Below are 7074 nucleotides of genomic sequence, written 5' to 3' on the forward strand. Positions count from 1 at the left end.
TCCACTCTAGCGCGGGCCAAGCACGGTCTCAGCACGGCCGCGCTAAAGCAGAAAAATGGGACAGTGTACTTGGCCATATACGCGGCCACTAGCGCGGCCGTGCTAGTCATTCCGTAACGCAGAAATTTCAGGGGTAAACTTGGAAGTTTGGGGGCAATTTCACTTAACCTATAAGAGGTCCAGCTCGCCCAAAAAGATATTATCAAGGTTTTTATAGCTTTGTTGAAGGCAAGAAGAGGCAAGAGGCAAGGAGGATAATTCGACATCGAGTTTTACCTTTCTTCCTTTTGTATTTATCATTCATGATGAATTTTGTTATTGTTATTATGAACACTATTATGAGTAGCTAATTATTTAGTCTAGAGTTTTGATGGAACCTGTTGAGAGATGAACTTCTTGTTGTGTTAATACTGTTTGCCCAGTTTAATCTCTATTTGTTCAACTACGTTCTTGTTGTAGTTAATTGATAGGATCCTCAATTAGCTGTGCCTATTTAATATGTATTACTCGGGAGTGAGTGCATATTTAGGTAGTTGTTAAATAACACCATTCTCAAAGTATATGAGGAATGAATAACCGAGGGTTTAAAGGTGGGATTAGGGATAACGAAACTTTGGGTGCGATCTAAGTGAGATGTAACAAAAGCCAGCTACTGTAACTTGGGAGAGTGCGTCTAGTAAATTGTCGTAATTACTCGGGAGAGATTTGCGGTTGTGAGCACGTGATTTTTGTTTTTGCGCAAAAGTCGCTCCAAAAGAATAAAATTGGTCCTGTTGTACAATTTTTGGATTTCTGTGCGGCACTTTGTTGATTTATTTGTGACTTTGGCTCGTTTTTATTTATTTACTTTGTTAAAACAAAATTCAAAAAAAATGTGTGTACGGGTCATGCATAATCTGAACCGTAACACGGTTTAAATAGAAAAGCATAAACAAGCATCTTTGTCCGTGATTTTTGTTTTGTTTAATTTTACCTGTTTTGAATTATTTTAATGTGTGTGCAAATAATTGTACTAGGTGTTTATTTTTTAATTTGATTTTACTTATTTTTGTATTTTTCATAATAAAAGAAAAAGAAAAAAAATATAAGAAAAGGTCCCTTCCCTTCCGGACTTGGGCCAATTTGTTAAAATTGGCCCAAACAAACAGCCCAAAACCCAAGCCTGCCCAGGTCCAACACCACCTGATACCCAGGACGTCCAAACGACGACGTTTTGGTCCAGTGTGATCTGGGCCGTTGATCTCAGATTGATCAACGGCCAAGATCACTTCCCCACAACCCACTGAGGAACCCGACCCGTTTACACCCGGACCGAACCCAAACCCTCAACACTTGAAACGACACCGTTCCACTTAACCATCAGATCCAGACCGTAGATCTAAATTGATCTAACGGTCGAGATCCGTCCACCCACTAACTATATAAGCCCATAATCCTACCCCCCCTATCCGAACCCCAGCCTTCGTCTTCAACCTCATCCCCTTCAAACCCTAGAGCCGCCCCTGTATCCCCCACCATGAAAACCGGCGGCATGAACGCCGGTGACCTTCCCCTTAACACCCTAGAATCCCCTTGCCTTCCTGAACATGAATCTGTTAACCCTGTAGTTCGAATCCCTCCCCACCTTCTCGAATCTTCATTTGAAGATTCGAGTCAAAACTCGATCTACACAGTTTAACCCCAACTTCACACCAGACACTCCCCAGACCCCCCTCGTGACCAAACCATACTTGGTTTGGTCCGAATCTGACCAGGGAAGCATGAACCCCGGATCTGAGTTTTGGAAATTTTTGTAGTTCTTCGTCACTGGTTCATACCGGTTCAACCGAAGAGATTAAGGTCTAATGGACTTTAATCAAAGTGTTTCTCATCTGAGAAACACTTCAATTAAAGTCCATTCAGCCTTAAGAAAGGTCTGTCCGAATCCGAGTCAAGGTTTTGATTTTTCAAAGATTTGAGGTGAGTCTTGTTTTCTTTTCTTTATTTTTGTTTTAGTCCGTGTGATTTGTTTTTAAAAAGTCTGTTCATATTTGTTTTAATTTTACCAACTTCTGTTTGTCCACTTTGCCTGAACTTCTGTTTGTTTGAATGAGTATTTCTATTTGCCCTGATAATGTGTATGTAAGTGGTGTGCAATTAGCTGATTCTCAACATTGAACTGATCAATTGGCTTATCGAGCACCACTTTGCTTAGCCAGTGCAATTCAAATCATATGTCGATACTGTTGAATGTTTGATTTTTGGTTACGGTTGTATGTGTTATGATTAATATAGTCGAGTCGACATATGTCGTCAATTAGTTTCAACTGTCCGAACAATAACAAATCGACTTGCTTCTGTTGAACATTTGCCTGAATCAATTAAGAACCAAGTCCAGTTACTTATAGCTGTTAATATGATTTCAGAAACCTAAGGCTTGGTCTGTTAAATGAAATCTAAGTTGATGGCATGTGCACTTGTGCACAGCATGTGCATTGTGCACAGCCTGTTTTCCTGCATAAGAAGGCTTTTGATTTTAAAAATTGTTTGACAGCATATGCTATCAGATATATTCTACTGCCCATACTTGCTTTTAGTTAATAAAATGGGAAAGATAAGTCTGCCAGGGAATGTTGATGGGGTTATATACTTAAATAACTAATTGGAATCTAAAAATGAAAAAAGGGCACATGGGAGGGGTACTGTGAGATTCTAAAGAGGCTGTTTAAAAGGAGTAATGTGAAGGTTGATAAGGGGGACATAGAGAGACACCTAAGAAAATATACAGGATTAGAGGTGAGAGAACCCTGGAGATTTGAGAAGAGAAAAGACACACACACTGTGAGGAATTTTTGAAAGAGAGAGTGGAAATACATACAGATATATACACACAGACAGGAATAGATAGAGGGAGGATAACACAGGAAAGAGGAACTGCATCTTTTCCTCTTTGTCTTGATTCTCATCTGACCGGATTTCCCTGTTCCATATCATTTCTCCTAAGTTCTGTTTGAGATTTTTAGTTGTGTGTAGCATCAGTGCATCCCCAGATCTGTTTTTCGCCAAAATTTTGATTCATATTACTGGGAACTTGCCACACCCTGTCATCTTTCATTGGTTCCAGCTGCATCTTGCACGGGGATTCTGCTTTCTATCTGGTTTCCTGCTGCTGCTGACTTTCTGCTTCACTTCTTCTTTGCATTTCAGTATTCAGTGTTTTTCCAGGTACACATTTCAAATCCCACTTTGGTGTTAACTGTAACAGTTCAAAAGCATGAAATGAAAGGAGTTCTTGAAGAAGATTCAGATGTCTGTTTTGTACTGCTTGTGATACACTGATCTCTGTTGTATAAATTGATTAGTGTAATTCAGTAGTGAAAGATTAGTTAGACAATACTTAATCAAGTTTAGCTTTTGCATCTTAGTTTCTAGTTGTTTGCTAAGTACAAGATGTAATAGTATAATATATAGAAGGTGTGGATAATTGGCATAGAACTTTCGACTGGTTTCCCATCAAATAATGACATGTATAAGATAGAATATTTCCACCTACACAATAATGTTCTGTGTTATTTTCTTTCCATTTATCAAGACCGTTAGGCAACATATAGGTACATGTTCGAATCCCCATTAGTAACAATGCCTAGCATTCAATTTCCTTAACCTAGCTTAAATAAGTCTAGTTAAGCTCGATTCGAGGAAATGTTCGAATTAAGTATTGCATTCCATCCATCTCCATATAGCTTCTTTGTTCAACCAAAATATTTCGTAAGGTATGGCGTCTTTTCATTTTTATAAGTGATTAGAAATTGATAGTAATCCGGTTTTTTATATTTCAATTAGCATACATCTTTCCTTCTTCTATTTCTGGAAACGAAAACAATAAGAAATGTAGTCATTGTAGGTTTTATTTTTTTAAAAGAGACGAGCCTCGCCAAATAAAAAGAAAAAATGCAAATTGCGGGGCCTTCAACAACTAATCATAATATTTAGAATTCGGGCTAGGCCGTTTAGTGAATCTCATGGCCTTCTCAGAAATAGTAACGCGTTAGACCCTTCAGGCGCGGCTTAATTAGATTACATTCTTAAATTCGGGTGCGCATTTATGTGACCCAAATTTAAATCTCAATGGAGTCGAAATGTGTTAAAAACTACGGGTGCATTGATTGTGACGTGGTTTGAGATGCATTTTAACGACGTTGCAATTCTATAAAAATAAATGATAATAATAAAAGCGATTTAAACTTAATAAAAGCACGGAAGTCATAACATGTATTTAAATCAGATATTTAGCCATTATAACAATTTAAGCGACCGTGCTAGAACCACGGGATTCGAGGGTGCCTAACACCTTCCCTCGGGTCAACAGAATTCCTTACTTAGAATTTCTGGTTCGCAGACTTCATTTGGAAAAGTCTAAAATTTCCTCGATTTGGGATTCAAGATAAACCGGTGACTTGGGACACCAAAAGCCAAACCTTTCCCAAGTGGCGACTCTGAATTAAATAAATAATCCCATTTCGAATATTGTCACTTAAATTGGAAAAACTCCCCTCGCGCATTTAACCCTTCGGGGCGGGCGCGCAAAAAGGAGGTGTGACAGCTCTGGCGACTCTGCTGGGGATGATGACCCAGAACCACTGGTTCAGCGTCCAAGAATTCGAGCTTAGAATAATTGTTATATTTGGCTTTATTATCTGATCTTTATTACATGTTTTGCATAAAAGTGCTAAATGTTGTCTTTTACCGCTTTTGATATTATCTGAACTGTATATAAACTGTGCCGAAACCCTTCTTTTCTTACCTCCGGGGAGAAGCTCGCTGGTCGAGACTCCCTATTCTGTTAGTGTCAATACCTGAAATAAGAAAGAGGTCGGACAAGTTACAAAGTCGGACGATCTCGCGGGTCCCCGGTACGTAGCCCCCTCCTCGACTCGAGTTGTCCGCTCGGGTGCACAGTCTAGAACAAATACCAAGGTTTAAACCTAGTATAACGAAACTTCATGCCGGATCCCTAGTAGGAACGCTTATTTGCATCATATTGCATTTGACTTAGGGGACTTAACACAGGGGTTGGGTCCGTCTAGGACAGGCAACCTGAAATGGAAAAGACCATCATGCTGCATTCCTATCTGTGTTGTGCATTTATTTGCTTCGGTTCCGCATGTCGACCAGTTCCTAAGAAAAAGGGGAAAATAGCAGCGTAGGGGAGATAATTACTTATTTTTGGAAAATAAAACCAATGTCCAAGTAGTGTCAAAACCTCGCCGGAATTTTTTCTAAAAAAACTGTCTTGTTTATCGAGAGTTATAAAAAAAATATAAAAAAAAATTTCTTTTAGCACTTTCAAAATCAAAAAAAAGAAAAGGTATTTATTTTAAAAGTAAAAAAAAAAACGAAAATTCATAATTCAAAAAAATGTGTTGTTTCTTTCGTAGTACCCCTTTTATGAATTCAGACTAATAGTCCAAATTTTTCCTAAAAAAAATAATATAAAAAATAAATAGTTTCTTTAATCTTTATCTCTTTTCAAAAAAAAAATGTAAAAAATACGCATTCCTGATTTCTAGGTTTATTCGATTTTTTTTTCCTATTTTACGATAGCCCGAACTACGCCGGTTTGATTCTCACCGGATCTGAGATACGTAGGCAACCCTCGTCGGGTTCAACCCCCATTTTTGCTAAAACAGCCAAAATCAATAAATAAATAAAAAAAAATGTGTCAAATTTTAAAAGAGTCATAAATAAATCAGGTGACGCTGTTTTGTCATAAATAGCCAAACGTTCCCGAAAGGGACGCCGGAAGGCTGACTTTGCATAAACAGCCACCTTTTGGGTCTTGTTTAGCATTTTTGTCCAGTTGACCCGCACAGCCTTAAACTCTTCATCCCCGAAGTGTTTAAAGGCCGTGTTCAAAACTTGATCCCCTCTGTTTAAAATATTTTGAGTCAAGTCGTTTTGTTAAAATCACCTTAATAAATGTGCAGGATGAGCACGATGCAAAATGAACATTTTTCAATAATGACCAAAATCCCTGTCAAGTTACGGCTATGGTGGAATGATCTAGGTGTTGAAGGACAAAATGAGGTTAAGAAATATCTGAAAGGTCTTGTGGGTCTGTTGGAAGTCCAGCCCCGGGGAGATATCATAAGAGCTTTGATTACCTATTGGGACCCGGCGCACAATGTTTTCCATTTCTCTGATTTTGAACTCACCCCGACTTTGGAAGAAATGGCCGGATACATCGGGAATACTGAGCTTCCCTTGAGGGAAAAATACTTGGTCGCCCCAAGAGTCGTCACGGTACATCGGTTCCTAGATTCATTGAAAATACCTAGAACAGTCCACAACCCGGATCTAGCAGCCGGATTCTGTACTCCATGCTTCATATATGATAGGTACGGTCATGAGGGGGGATTCAATAATCCAATCAACAAACTGTGCAGCAAAGGAGTTCGGCAGAAGTGGGACGAGCACAGACGGGTAGCATTCATGATGATGTTCCTGGGCCTTCTGGTATTTCCAAGGAAAGATGGAAACATTGATTTGAAGATATCTGGGGTCGTCAGCACTTTACTCACGCAAAGTGACAGTACTCTCGCGCCTATGGTGGTATCCGACATCTTTCGAGCTCTCACAGCTTGTAAAGCTGGGGGAAATTTCTTCGAAGGTTGTAACTTGCTCCTACAGATATGGATGACCGAGCACCTCTGCCATCATTCCGAGATTTTGAGCCATGGTTCCCCGGAAAAGACCCGCATAGAAGAATCTTACACGAGAACCAAAGAGATCAGTTTGCCCAAAGGAGTCCTGGCATGGACCTCGTTCTTTCAAGCTCTTACTGCCAGCCAAATACAATGGACGTTGGGATGGTTGCCTGTTGATGAGATCCTATATATGTCTGCAGCTAAAACTCATTTCTTACTGATGGGGCTTAAGAGCATTCAACCTTACGCACCCTGCCGAGTTTTGAGACAGTTCGGAAGATGCCAGACAGTACCTCATGAGGAAGATCTTAGCACTCAAGCAGTTGAGATAAGTCCTAACGGACAGTTCCCAGAAGCAAAGATTCGCCAAATCTGGAATGAGGGTCAA

Source organism: Nicotiana sylvestris, chromosome 12 (assembly GCF_000393655.2).
Source record: "Nicotiana sylvestris chromosome 12, ASM39365v2, whole genome shotgun sequence".
NCBI classification, from domain to species: Eukaryota; Viridiplantae; Streptophyta; class Magnoliopsida; order Solanales; family Solanaceae; genus Nicotiana; species Nicotiana sylvestris.